The sequence below is a fragment of the Diplotaxodon limnothrissa genome, linkage group LG16 (genome assembly GCF_057381915.1).
Source record: "Diplotaxodon limnothrissa isolate DT_005_m linkage group LG16, D_limnothrissa_male_GT1.1, whole genome shotgun sequence".
NCBI classification, from domain to species: Eukaryota; Metazoa; Chordata; class Actinopteri; order Cichliformes; family Cichlidae; genus Diplotaxodon; species Diplotaxodon limnothrissa.
This window is the reverse complement of record NC_140611.1, coordinates 4496230-4509741: the sequence shown is the minus strand read 5'-3', so window position 1 is coordinate 4509741 and position 13512 is coordinate 4496230.

Genomic DNA, 13512 nt, shown 5'->3' with positions numbered 1-13512 from the left:
TGAAAACCTATACTTTGTTTCGGTCGAGTTCCCCATTCAAATGCATGTAACAGTGAGAAACGCACTGTCTTGGCGAAAGAAAGCTATTTTGTACAACTTCATATAAATAGCTGTAACTTTTGATAGAAGACTCGGATACACATGTTTATGGCTTTATCTTATAGAACTCAAGGTCTCCGTGCTGGGAAAACAGGTTTTGCAGCTGTTTGAGCTAAGATTTCCAAGTTATTCACATAATGAAAACTTATACTTTGTTTCGGTCGAGTTCCCCATTCAAATGCATGTAACAGTGAGAAACGCACTGTCTTGGCGAAAGAAAGCAATTTTGTACAACTTCATATAAATAGCTGTAACTTTTGATAGAAGACTCGGATACACATGTTTATAGCTTTATCTTATAGAACTCAAGGTCTCCGTGCTGGGAAAACAGGTTTTGCAGCTGTTTGAGCTAAGATTTCCAAGTTATTTACATAATGAAAACTTATACTTTGTTTCGGTCGAGTTCCCCATTCAAATGCATGTAACAGTGAGAAACGCACTGTCTTGGCGAAAGAAAGCGTTTTTGTACAACTTCATAGAAATAGCTGTAACTTTTGATAGAAGACTCATACAAACATGTTTATGGCCTTATATTATAGAACTCAAGGTCTCCGTGCTGGGAAAACAGGTTTTGCAGCTGTTTGAGCTAAGATTTCCAAGTTATTCACATAATGAAAACTTATACTTTGTTTCGGTCGAGTTCCCCATTCAAATGCATGTAACAGTGAGAAACGCACTGTCTTGGCGAAAGAAAGCGTTTTTGTACAACTTCATATAAATAGCTGTAACTTTTGATAGAAGACTCGGATACACATGTTTATGGCTTTATCTTATAGAACTCAAGGTCTCCGTGCTGGGAAAACAGGTTTTGCAGCTGTTTGAGCTAAGATTTCCAAGTTATTCACATAATGAAAACCTATACTTTGTTTCGGTCGAGTTCCCCATTCAAATGCATGTAACAGTGAGAAACGCACTGTCTTGGCGAAAGAAAGCTATTTTGTACAACTTCATATAAATAGCTGTAACTTTTGATAGAAGACTCGGATACACATGTTTATGGCTTTATCTTATAGAACTCAAGGTCTCCGTGCTGGGAAAACAGGTTTTGCAGCTGTTTGAGCTAAGATTTCCAAGTTATTCACATAATGAAAACCTATACTTTGTTTCGGTCGAGTTCCCCATTCAAATGCATGTAACAGTGAGAAACGCACTGTCTTGGCGAAAGAAAGCTATTTTGTACAACTTCATATAAATAGCTGTAACTTTTGATAGAAGACTCGGATACACATGTTTATGGCTTTATCTTATAGAACTCAAGGTCTCCGTGCTGGGAAAACAGGTTTTGCAGCTGTTTGAGCTAAGATTTCCAAGTTATTCACATAATGAAAACCTATACTTTGTTTCGGTCGAGTTCCCCATTCAAAATGCATGTAACAGTGAGAAACGCACTGTCTTGGCGAAAGAAAGCGTTTTTGTACAACTTCATAGAAATAGCTGTAACTTTTGATAGAAGACTCAGACAAACATGTTTATGGCCTTATATTATAGAACTCAAGGTCTCCGTGCTGGGAAAACAGGTTTTGCAGCTGTTTGAGCTAAGATTTCCAAGTTATTCACATAATGAAAACTTATACTTTGTTTCGGTCGAGTTCCCCATTCAAATGCATGTAACAGTGAGAAACGCACTGTCTTGGCGAAAGAAAGCTATTTTGTACAACTTCATATAAATAGCTGTAACTTTTGATAGAAGACTCGGATACACATGTTTATGGCTTTATCTTATAGAACTCAAGGTCTCCGTGCTGGGAAAACAGGTTTTGCAGCTGTTTGAGCTAAGATTTCCAAGTTATTCACATAATGAAAACTTATACTTTGTTTCGGTCGAGTTCCCCATTCAAATGCATGTAACAGTGAGAAACGCACTGTCTTGGCGAAAGAAAGCGTTTTTGTACAACTTCATAGAAATAGCTGTAACTTTTGATAGAAGACTCATACAAACATGTTTATGGCCTTATATTATAGAACTCAAGGTCTCCGTGCTGGGAAAACAGGTTTTGCAGCTGTTTGAGCTAAGATTTCCAAGTTATTCACATAATGAAAACTTATACTTTGTTTCGGTCGAGTTCCCCATTCAAATGCATGTAACAGTGAGAAACGCACTGTCTTGGCGAAAGAAAGCGTTTTTGTACAACTTCATATAAATAGCTGTAACTTTTGATAGAAGACTCGGATACACATGTTTATGGCTTTATCTTATAGAACTCAAGGTCTCCGTGCTGGGAAAACAGGTTTTGCAGCTGTTTGAGCTAAGATTTCCAAGTTATTCACATAATGAAAACCTATACTTTGTTTCGGTCGAGTTCCCCATTCAAATGCATGTAACAGTGAGAAACGCACTGTCTTGGCGAAAGAAAGCGTTTTTGTACAACTTCATAGAAATAGCTGTAACTTTTGATAGAAGACTCATACAAACATGTTTATGGCCTTATATTATAGAACTCAAGGTCTCCGTGCTGGGAAAACAGGTTTTGCAGCTGTTTGAGCTAAGATTTCCAAGTTATTCACATAATGAAAACTTATACTTTGTTTCGGTCGAGTTCCCCATTCAAATGCATGTAACAGTGAGAAACGCACTGTCTTGGCGAAAGAAAGCGTTTTTGTACAACTTCATATAAATAGCTGTAACTTTTGATAGAAGACTCGGATACACATGTTTATGGCTTTATCTTATAGAACTCAAGGTCTCCGTGCTGGGAAAACAGGTTTTGCAGCTGTTTGAGCTAAGATTTCCAAGTTATTCACATAATGAAAACCTATACTTTGTTTCGGTCGAGTTCCCCATTCAAATGCATGTAACAGTGAGAAACGCACTGTCTTGGTGAAAGAAAGCTATTTTGTACAACTTCATATAAATAGCTGTAACTTTTGATAGAAGACTCGGATACACATGTTTATGGCTTTATCTTATAGAACTCAAGGTCTCCGTGCTGGGAAAACAGGTTTTGCAGCTGTTTGAGCTAAGATTTCCAAGTTATTCACATAATGAAAACTTATACTTTGTTTCGGTCGAGTTCCCCATTCAAATGCATGTAACAGTGAGAAACGCACTGTCTTGGCGAAAGAAAGCGTTTTTGTACAACTTCATATAAATAGCTGTAACTTTTGATAGAAGACTCGGATACACATGTTTATGGCTTTATCTTATAGAACTCAAGGTCTCCGTGCTGGGAAAACAGGTTTTGCAGCTGTTTGAGCTAAGATTTCCAAGTTATTCACATAATGAAAACCTATACTTTGTTTCGGTCGAGTTCCCCATTCAAATGCATGTAACAGTGAGAAACGCACTGTCTTGGCGAAAGAAAGCGTTTTTGTACAACTTCATAGAAATAGCTGTAACTTTTGATAGAAGACTCATACAAACATGTTTATGGCCTTATATTATAGAACTCAAGGTCTCCGTGCTGGGAAAACAGGTTTTGCAGCTGTTTGAGCTAAGATTTCCAAGTTATTCACATAATGAAAACTTATACTTTGTTTTGGTCGAGTTCCCCATTCAAATGCATGTAACAGTGAGAAACGCACTGTCTTGGCGAAAGAAAGCGTTTTTGTACAACTTCATATAAATAGCTGTAACTTTTGATAGAAGACTCGGATACACATGTTTATGGCTTTATCTTATAGAACTCAAGGTCTCCGTGCTGGGAAAACAGGTTTTGCAGCTGTTTGAGCTAAGATTTCCAAGTTATTCACATAATGAAAACCTATACTTTGTTTCGGTCGAGTTCCCCATTCAAATGCATGTAACAGTGAGAAACGCACTGTCTTGGTGAAAGAAAGCTATTTTGTACAACTTCATATAAATAGCTGTAACTTTTGATAGAAGACTCGGATACACATGTTTATGGCTTTATCTTATAGAACTCAAGGTCTCCGTGCTGGGAAAACAGGTTTTGCAGCTGTTTGAGCTAAGATTTCCAAGTTATTCACATAATGAAAACTTATACTTTGTTTCGGTCGAGTTCCCCATTCAAATGCATGTAACAGTGAGAAACGCACTGTCTTGGCGAAAGAAAGCGTTTTTGTACAACTTCATATAAATAGCTGTAACTTTTGATAGAAGACTCGGATACACATGTTTATGGCTTTATCTTATAGAACTCAAGGTCTCCGTGCTGGGAAAACAGGTTTTGCAGCTGTTTGAGCTAAGATTTCCAAGTTATTCACATAATGAAAACCTATACTTTGTTTCGGTCGAGTTCCCCATTCAAATGCATGTAACAGTGAGAAACGCACTGTCTTGGCGAAAGAAAGCGTTTTTGTACAACTTCATAGAAATAGCTGTAACTTTTGATAGAAGACTCATACAAACATGTTTATGGCCTTATATTATAGAACTCAACGTCTCCGTGCTGGGAAAACAGGTTTTGCAGCTGTTTGAGCTAAGATTTCCAAGTTATTCACATAATGAAAACTTATACTTTGTTTCGGTCGAGTTCCCCATTCAAATGCATGTAACAGTGAGAAACGCACTGTCTTGGCGAAAGAAAGCGTTTTTGTACAACTTCATATAAATAGCTGTAACTTTTGATAGAAGACTCGGATACACATGTTTATGGCTTTATCTTATAGAACTCAAGGTCTCCGTGCTGGGAAAACAGGTTTTGCAGCTGTTTGAGCTAAGATTTCCAAGTTATTCACATAATGAAAACCTATACTTTGTTTCGGTCGAGTTCCCCATTCAAATGCATGTAACAGTGAGAAACGCACTGTCTTGGCGAAAGAAAGCTATTTTGTACAACTTCATAGAAATAGCTGTAACTTTTGATAGAAGACTCGGATACACATGTTTATGGCTTTATCTTATAGAACTCAAGGTCTCCGTGCTGGGAAAACAGGTTTTGCAGCTGTTTGAGCTAAGATTTCCAAGTTATTCACATAATGAAAACCTATACTTTGTTTCGGTCGAGTTCCCCATTCAAAATGCATGTAACAGTGAGAAACGCACTGTCTTGGCGAAAGAAAGCGTTTTTGTACAACTTCATAGAAATAGCTGTAACTTTTGATAGAAGACTCAGACAAACATGTTTATGGCCTTATATTATAGAACTCAAGGTCTCCGTGCTGGGAAAACAGGTTTTGCAGCTGTTTGAGCTAAGATTTCCAAGTTATTCACATAATGAAAACTTATACTTTGTTTCGGTCGAGTTCCCCATTCAAATGCATGTAACAGTGAGAAACGCACTGTCTTGGCGAAAGAAAGCTATTTTGTACAACTTCATATAAATAGCTGTAACTTTTGATAGAAGACTCGGATACACATGTTTATGGCTTTATCTTATAGAACTCAAGGTCTCCGTGCTGGGAAAACAGGTTTTGCAGCTGTTTGAGCTAAGATTTCCAAGTTATTCACATAATGAAAACTTATACTTTGTTTCGGTCGAGTTCCCCATTCAAATGCATGTAACAGTGAGAAACGCACTGTCTTGGCGAAAGAAAGCGTTTTTGTACAACTTCATAGAAATAGCTGTAACTTTTGATAGAAGACTCATACAAACATGTTTATGGCCTTATATTATAGAACTCAAGGTCTCCGTGCTGGGAAAACAGGTTTTGCAGCTGTTTGAGCTAAGATTTCCAAGTTATTCACATAATGAAAACTTATACTTTGTTTCGGTCGAGTTCCCCATTCAAATGCATGTAACAGTGAGAAACGCACTGTCTTGGCGAAAGAAAGCGTTTTTGTACAACTTCATATAAATAGCTGTAACTTTTGATAGAAGACTCGGATACACATGTTTATGGCTTTATCTTATAGAACTCAAGGTCTCCGTGCTGGGAAAACAGGTTTTGCAGCTGTTTGAGCTAAGATTTCCAAGTTATTCACATAATGAAAACCTATACTTTGTTTCGGTCGAGTTCCCCATTCAAAATGCATGTAACAGTGAGAAACGCACTGTCTTGGCGAAAGAAAGCGTTTTTGTACAACTTCATAGAAATAGCTGTAACTTTTGATAGAAGACTCATACAAACATGTTTATGGCCTTATATTATAGAACTCAAGGTCTCCGTGCTGGGAAAACAGGTTTTGCAGCTGTTTGAGCTAAGATTTCCAAGTTATTCACATAATGAAAACTTATACTTTGTTTCGGTCGAGTTCCCCATTCAAATGCATGTAACAGTGAGAAACGCAGTGTCTTGGCGAAAGAAAGCGTTTTTGTACAACTTCATATAAATAGCTGTAACTTTTGATAGAAGACTCGGATACACATGTTTATGGCTTTATCTTATAGAACTCAAGGTCTCCGTGCTGGGAAAACAGGTTTTGCAGCTGTTTGAGCTAAGATTTCCAAGTTATTCACATAATGAAAACCTATACTTTGTTTCGGTCGAGTTCCCCATTCAAATGCATGTAACAGTGAGAAACGCACTGTCTTGGTGAAAGAAAGCTATTTTGTACAACTTCATATAAATAGCTGTAACTTTTGATAGAAGACTCGGATACACATGTTTATGGCTTTATCTTATAGAACTCAAGGTCTCCGTGCTGGGAAAACAGGTTTTGCAGCTGTTTGAGCTAAGATTTCCAAGTTATTCACATAATGAAAACTTATACTTTGTTTCGGTCGAGTTCCCCATTCAAATGCATGTAACAGTGAGAAACGCACTGTCTTGGCGAAAGAAAGCGTTTTTGTACAACTTCATATAAATAGCTGTAACTTTTGATAGAAGACTCGGATACACATGTTTATGGCTTTATCTTATAGAACTCAAGGTCTCCGTGCTGGGAAAACAGGTTTTGCAGCTGTTTGAGCTAAGATTTCCAAGTTATTCACATAATGAAAACCTATACTTTGTTTCGGTCGAGTTCCCCATTCAAATGCATGTAACAGTGAGAAACGCACTGTCTTGGCGAAAGAAAGCGTTTTTGTACAACTTCATAGAAATAGCTGTAACTTTTGATAGAAGACTCATACAAACATGTTTATGGCCTTATATTATAGAACTCAAGGTCTCCGTGCTGGGAAAACAGGTTTTGCAGCTGTTTGAGCTAAGATTTCCAAGTTATTCACATAATGAAAACTTATACTTTGTTTCGGTCGAGTTCCCCATTCAAATGCATGTAACAGTGAGAAACGCACTGTCTTGGCGAAAGAAAGCGTTTTTGTACAACTTCATATAAATAGCTGTAACTTTTGATAGAAGACTCGGATACACATGTTTATGGCTTTATCTTATAGAACTCAAGGTCTCCGTGCTGGGAAAACAGGTTTTGCAGCTGTTTGAGCTAAGATTTCCAAGTTATTCACATAATGAAAACCTATACTTTGTTTCGGTCGAGTTCCCCATTCAAATGCATGTAACAGTGAGAAACGCACTGTCTTGGTGAAAGAAAGCTATTTTGTACAACTTCATATAAATAGCTGTAACTTTTGATAGAAGACTCGGATACACATGTTTATGGCTTTATCTTATAGAACTCAAGGTCTCCGTGCTGGGAAAACAGGTTTTGCAGCTGTTTGAGCTAAGATTTCCAAGTTATTCACATAATGAAAACTTATACTTTGTTTCGGTCGAGTTCCCCATTCAAATGCATGTAACAGTGAGAAACGCACTGTCTTGGCGAAAGAAAGCGTTTTTGTACAACTTCATATAAATAGCTGTAACTTTTGATAGAAGACTCGGATACACATGTTTATGGCTTTATCTTATAGAACTCAAGGTCTCCGTGCTGGGAAAACAGGTTTTGCAGCTGTTTGAGCTAAGATTTCCAAGTTATTCACATAATGAAAACCTATACTTTGTTTCGGTCGAGTTCCCCATTCAAATGCATGTAACAGTGAGAAACGCACTGTCTTGGCGAAAGAAAGCGTTTTTGTACAACTTCATAGAAATAGCTGTAACTTTTGATAGAAGACTCATACAAACATGTTTATGGCCTTATATTATAGAACTCAACGTCTCCGTGCTGGGAAAACAGGTTTTGCAGCTGTTTGAGCTAAGATTTCCAAGTTATTCACATAATGAAAACTTATACTTTGTTTCGGTCGAGTTCCCCATTCAAATGCATGTAACAGTGAGAAACGCACTGTCTTGGCGAAAGAAAGCGTTTTTGTACAACTTCATATAAATAGCTGTAACTTTTGATAGAAGACTCGGATACACATGTTTATGGCTTTATCTTATAGAACTCAAGGTCTCCGTGCTGGGAAAACAGGTTTTGCAGCTGTTTGAGCTAAGATTTCCAAGTTATTCACATAATGAAAACCTATACTTTGTTTCGGTCGAGTTCCCCATTCAAATGCATGTAACAGTGAGAAACGCACTGTCTTGGCGAAAGAAAGCTATTTTGTACAACTTCATAGAAATAGCTGTAACTTTTGATAGAAGACTCAGACAAACATGTTTATGGCCTTATATTATAGAACTCAAGGTCTCCGTGCTGGGAAAACAGGTTTTGCAGCTGTTTGAGCTAAGATTTCCAAGTTATTCACATAATGAAAACCTATACTTTGTTTCGGTCGAGTTCCCCATTCAAATGCATGTAACAGTGAGAAACGCACTGTCTTGGCGAAAGAAAGCTATTTTGTACAACTTCATATAAATAGCTGTAACTTTTGATAGAAGACTCGGATACACATGTTTATGGCTTTATCTTATAGAACTCAAGGTCTCCGTGCTGGGAAAACAGGTTTTGCAGCTGTTTGAGCTAAGATTTCCAAGTTATTCACATAATGAAAACTTATACTTTGTTTCGGTCGAGTTCCCCATTCAAATGCATGTAACAGTGAGAAACGCACTGTCTTGGCGAAAGAAAGCGTTTTTGTACAACTTCATAGAAATACTGTAACTTTTGATAGAAGACTCATACAAACATGTTTATGGCTTTATCTTATAGAACTCAAGGTCTCCGTGCTGGGAAAACAGGTTTTGCAGCTGTTTGAGCTAAGATTTCCAAGTTATTCACATAATGAAAACCTATACTTTGTTTCGGTCGAGTTCCCCATTCAAATGCATGTAACAGTGAGAAACGCACTGTCTTGGCGAAAGAAAGCGTTTTTGTACAACTTCATATAAATAGCTGTAACTTTTGATAGAAGACTCGGATACACATGTTTATGGCTTTATCTTATAGAACTCAAGGTCTCCGTGCTGGGAAAACAGGTTTTGCAGCTGTTTGAGCTAAGATTTCCAAGTTATTCACATAATGAAAACTTATACTTTGTTTCGGTCGAGTTCCCCATTCAAATGCATGTAACAGTGAGAAACGCACTGTCTTGGCGAAAGAAAGCGTTTTTGTACAACTTCATAGAAATAGCTGTAACTTTTGATAGAAGACTCATACAAACATGTTTATGGCCTTATATTATAGAACTCAACGTCTCCGTGCTGGGAAAACAGGTTTTGCAGCTGTTTGAGCTAAGATTTCCAAGTTATTCACATAATGAAAACTTATACTTTGTTTCGGTCGAGTTCCCCATTCAAATGCATGTAACAGTGAGAAACGCACTGTCTTGGCGAAAGAAAGCGTTTTTGTACAACTTCATATAAATAGCTGTAACTTTTGATAGAAGACTCGGATACACATGTTTATGGCTTTATCTTATAGAACTCAAGGTCTCCGTGCTGGGAAAACAGGTTTTGCAGCTGTTTGAGCTAAGATTTCCAAGTTATTCACATAATGAAAACCTATACTTTGTTTCGGTCGAGTTCCCCATTCAAATGCATGTAACAGTGAGAAACGCACTGTCTTGGCGAAAGAAAGCTATTTTGTACAACTTCATATAAATAGCTGTAACTTTTGATAGAAGACTCGGATACACATGTTTATGGCTTTATCTTATAGAACTCAAGGTCTCCGTGCTGGGAAAACAGGTTTTGCAGCTGTTTGAGCTAAGATTTCCAAGTTATTCACATAATGAAAACCTATACTTTGTTTCGGTCGAGTTCCCCATTCAAAATGCATGTAACAGTGAGAAACGCACTGTCTTGGCGAAAGAAAGCGTTTTTGTACAACTTCATAGAAATAGCTGTAACTTTTGATAGAAGACTCATACAAACATGTTTATGGCCTTATATTATAGAACTCAACGTCTCCGTGCTGGGAAAACAGGTTTTGCAGCTGTTTGAGCTAAGATTTCCAAGTTATTCACATAATGAAAACTTATACTTTGTTTCGGTCGAGTTCCCCATTCAAATGCATGTAACAGTGAGAAACGCACTGTCTTGGCGAAAGAAAGCGTTTTTGTACAACTTCATATAAATAGCTGTAACTTTTGATAGAAGACTCGGATACACATGTTTATGGCTTTATCTTATAGAACTCAAGGTCTCCGTGCTGGGAAAACAGGTTTTGCAGCTGTTTGAGCTAAGATTTCCAAGTTATTCACATAATGAAAACCTATACTTTGTTTCGGTCGAGTTCCCCATTCAAATGCATGTAACAGTGAGAAACGCACTGTCTTGGCGAAAGAAAGCTATTTTGTACAACTTCATATAAATAGCTGTAACTTTTGATAGAAGACTCGGATACACATGTTTATGGCTTTATCTTATAGAACTCAAGGTCTCCGTGCTGGGAAAACAGGTTTTGCAGCTGTTTGAGCTAAGATTTCCAAGTTATTCACATAATGAAAACCTATACTTTGTTTCGGTCGAGTTCCCCATTCAAAATGCATGTAACAGTGAGAAACGCACTGTCTTGGCGAAAGAAAGCGTTTTTGTACAACTTCATAGAAATAGCTGTAACTTTTGATAGAAGACTCAGACAAACATGTTTATGGCCTTATATTATAGAACTCAAGGTCTCCGTGCTGGGAAAACAGGTTTTGCAGCTGTTTGAGCTAAGATTTCCAAGTTATTCACATAATGAAAACTTATACTTTGTTTCGGTCGAGTTCCCCATTCAAATGCATGTAACAGTGAGAAACGCACTGTCTTGGCGAAAGAAAGCGTTTTTGTACAACTTCATATAAATAGCTGTAACTTTTGATAGAAGACTCGGATACACATGTTTATGGCTTTATCTTATAGAACTCAAGGTCTCCGTGCTGGGAAAACAGGTTTTGCAGCTGTTTGAGCTAAGATTTCCAAGTTATTCACATAATGAAAACTTATACTTTGTTTCGGTCGAGTTCCCCATTCAAATGCATGTAACAGTGAGAAACGCACTGTCTTGGCGAAAGAAAGCGTTTTTGTACAACTTCATATAAATAGCTGTAACTTTTGATAGAAGACTCGGATACACATGTTTATGGCTTTATCTTATAGAACTCAAGGTCTCCGTGCTGGGAAAACAGGTTTTGCAGCTGTTTGAGCTAAGATTTCCAAGTTATTCACATAATGAAAACTTATACTTTGTTTCGGTCGAGTTCCCCATTCAAATGCATGTAACAGTGAGAAACGCACTGTCTTGGCGAAAGAAAGCGTTTTTGTACAACTTCATATAAATAGCTGTAACTTTTGATAGAAGACTCGGATACACATGTTTATGGCTTTATCTTATAGAACTCAAGGTCTCCGTGCTGGGAAAACAGGTTTTGCAGCTGTTTGAGCTAAGATTTCCAAGTTATTCACATAATGAAAACCTATACTTTGTTTCGGTCGAGTTCCCCATTCAAATGCATGTAACAGTGAGAAACGCACTGTCTTGGCGAAAGAAAGCGTTTTTGTACAACTTCATAGAAATAGCTGTAACTTTTGATAGAAGACTCATACAAACATGTTTATGGCCTTATATTATAGAACTCAACGTCTCCGTGCTGGGAAAACAGGTTTTGCAGCTGTTTGAGCTAAGATTTCCAAGTTATTCACATAATGAAAACTTATACTTTGTTTCGGTCGAGTTCCCCATTCAAATGCATGTAACAGTGAGAAACGCACTGTCTTGGCGAAAGAAAGCGTTTTTGTACAACTTCATATAAATAGCTGTAACTTTTGATAGAAGACTCGGATACACATGTTTATGGCTTTATCTTATAGAACTCAAGGTCTCCGTGCTGGGAAAACAGGTTTTGCAGCTGTTTGAGCTAAGATTTCCAAGTTATTCACATAATGAAAACCTATACTTTGTTTCGGTCGAGTTCCCCATTCAAATGCATGTAACAGTGAGAAACGCACTGTCTTGGCGAAAGAAAGCGTTTTTGTACAACTTCATAGAAATAGCTGTAACTTTTGATAGAAGACTCATACAAACATGTTTATGGCCTTATATTATAGAACTCAACGTCTCCGTGCTGGGAAAACAGGTTTTGCAGCTGTTTGAGCTAAGATTTCCAAGTTATTCACATAATGAAAACTTATACTTTGTTTCGGTCGAGTTCCCCATTCAAATGCATGTAACAGTGAGAAACGCACTGTCTTGGCGAAAGAAAGCTATTTTGTACAACTTCATATAAATAGCTGTAACTTTTGATAGAAGACTCGGATACACATGTTTATGGCTTTATCTTATAGAACTCAAGGTCTCCGTGCTGGGAAAACAGGTTTTGCAGCTGTTTGAGCTAAGATTTCCAAGTTATTCACATAATGAAAACTTATACTTTGTTTCGGTCGAGTTCCCCATTCAAATGCATGTAACAGTGAGAAACGCACTGTCTTGGCGAAAGAAAGCTATTTTGTACAACTTCATATAAATAGCTGTAACTTTTGATAGAAGACTCGGATACACATGTTTATGGCTTTATATTATAGAACTCAAGGTCTCCGTGCTGGGAAAACAGGTTTTGCAGCTGTTTGAGCTAAGATTTCCAAGTTATTCACATAATGAAAACTTATACTTTGTTTCGGTCGAGTTCCCCATTCAAATGCATGTAACAGTGAGAAACGCACTGTCTTGGCGAAAGAAAGCTATTTTGTACAACTTCATATAAATAGCTGTAACTTTTGATAGAAGACTCGGATACACATGTTTATGGCTTTATCTTATAGAACTCAAGGTCTCCGTGCTGGGAAAACAGGTTTTGCAGCTGTTTGAGCTAAGATTTCCAAGTTATTCACATAATGAAAACCTATACTTTGTTTCGGTCGAGTTCCCCATTCAAAATGCATGTAACAGTGAGAAACGCACTGTCTTGGCGAAAGAAAGCGTTTTTGTACAACTTCATAGAAATAGCTGTAACTTTTGATAGAAGACTCAGACAAACATGTTTATGGCCTTATATTATAGAACTCAAGGTCTCCGTGCTGGGAAAACAGGTTTTGCAGCTGTTTGAGCTAAGATTTCCAAGTTATTCACATAATGAAAACCTATACTTTGTTTCGGTCGAGTTCCCCATTCAAATGCATGTAACAGTGAGAAACGCACTGTCTTGGCGAAAGAAAGCTATTTTGTACAACTTCATATAAATAGCTGTAACTTTTGATAGAAGACTCGGATACACATGTTTATGGCTTTATCTTATAGAACTCAAGGTCTCCGTGCTGGGAAAACAGGTTTTGCAGCTGTTTGAGCTAAGATTTCCAAGTTATTCACAT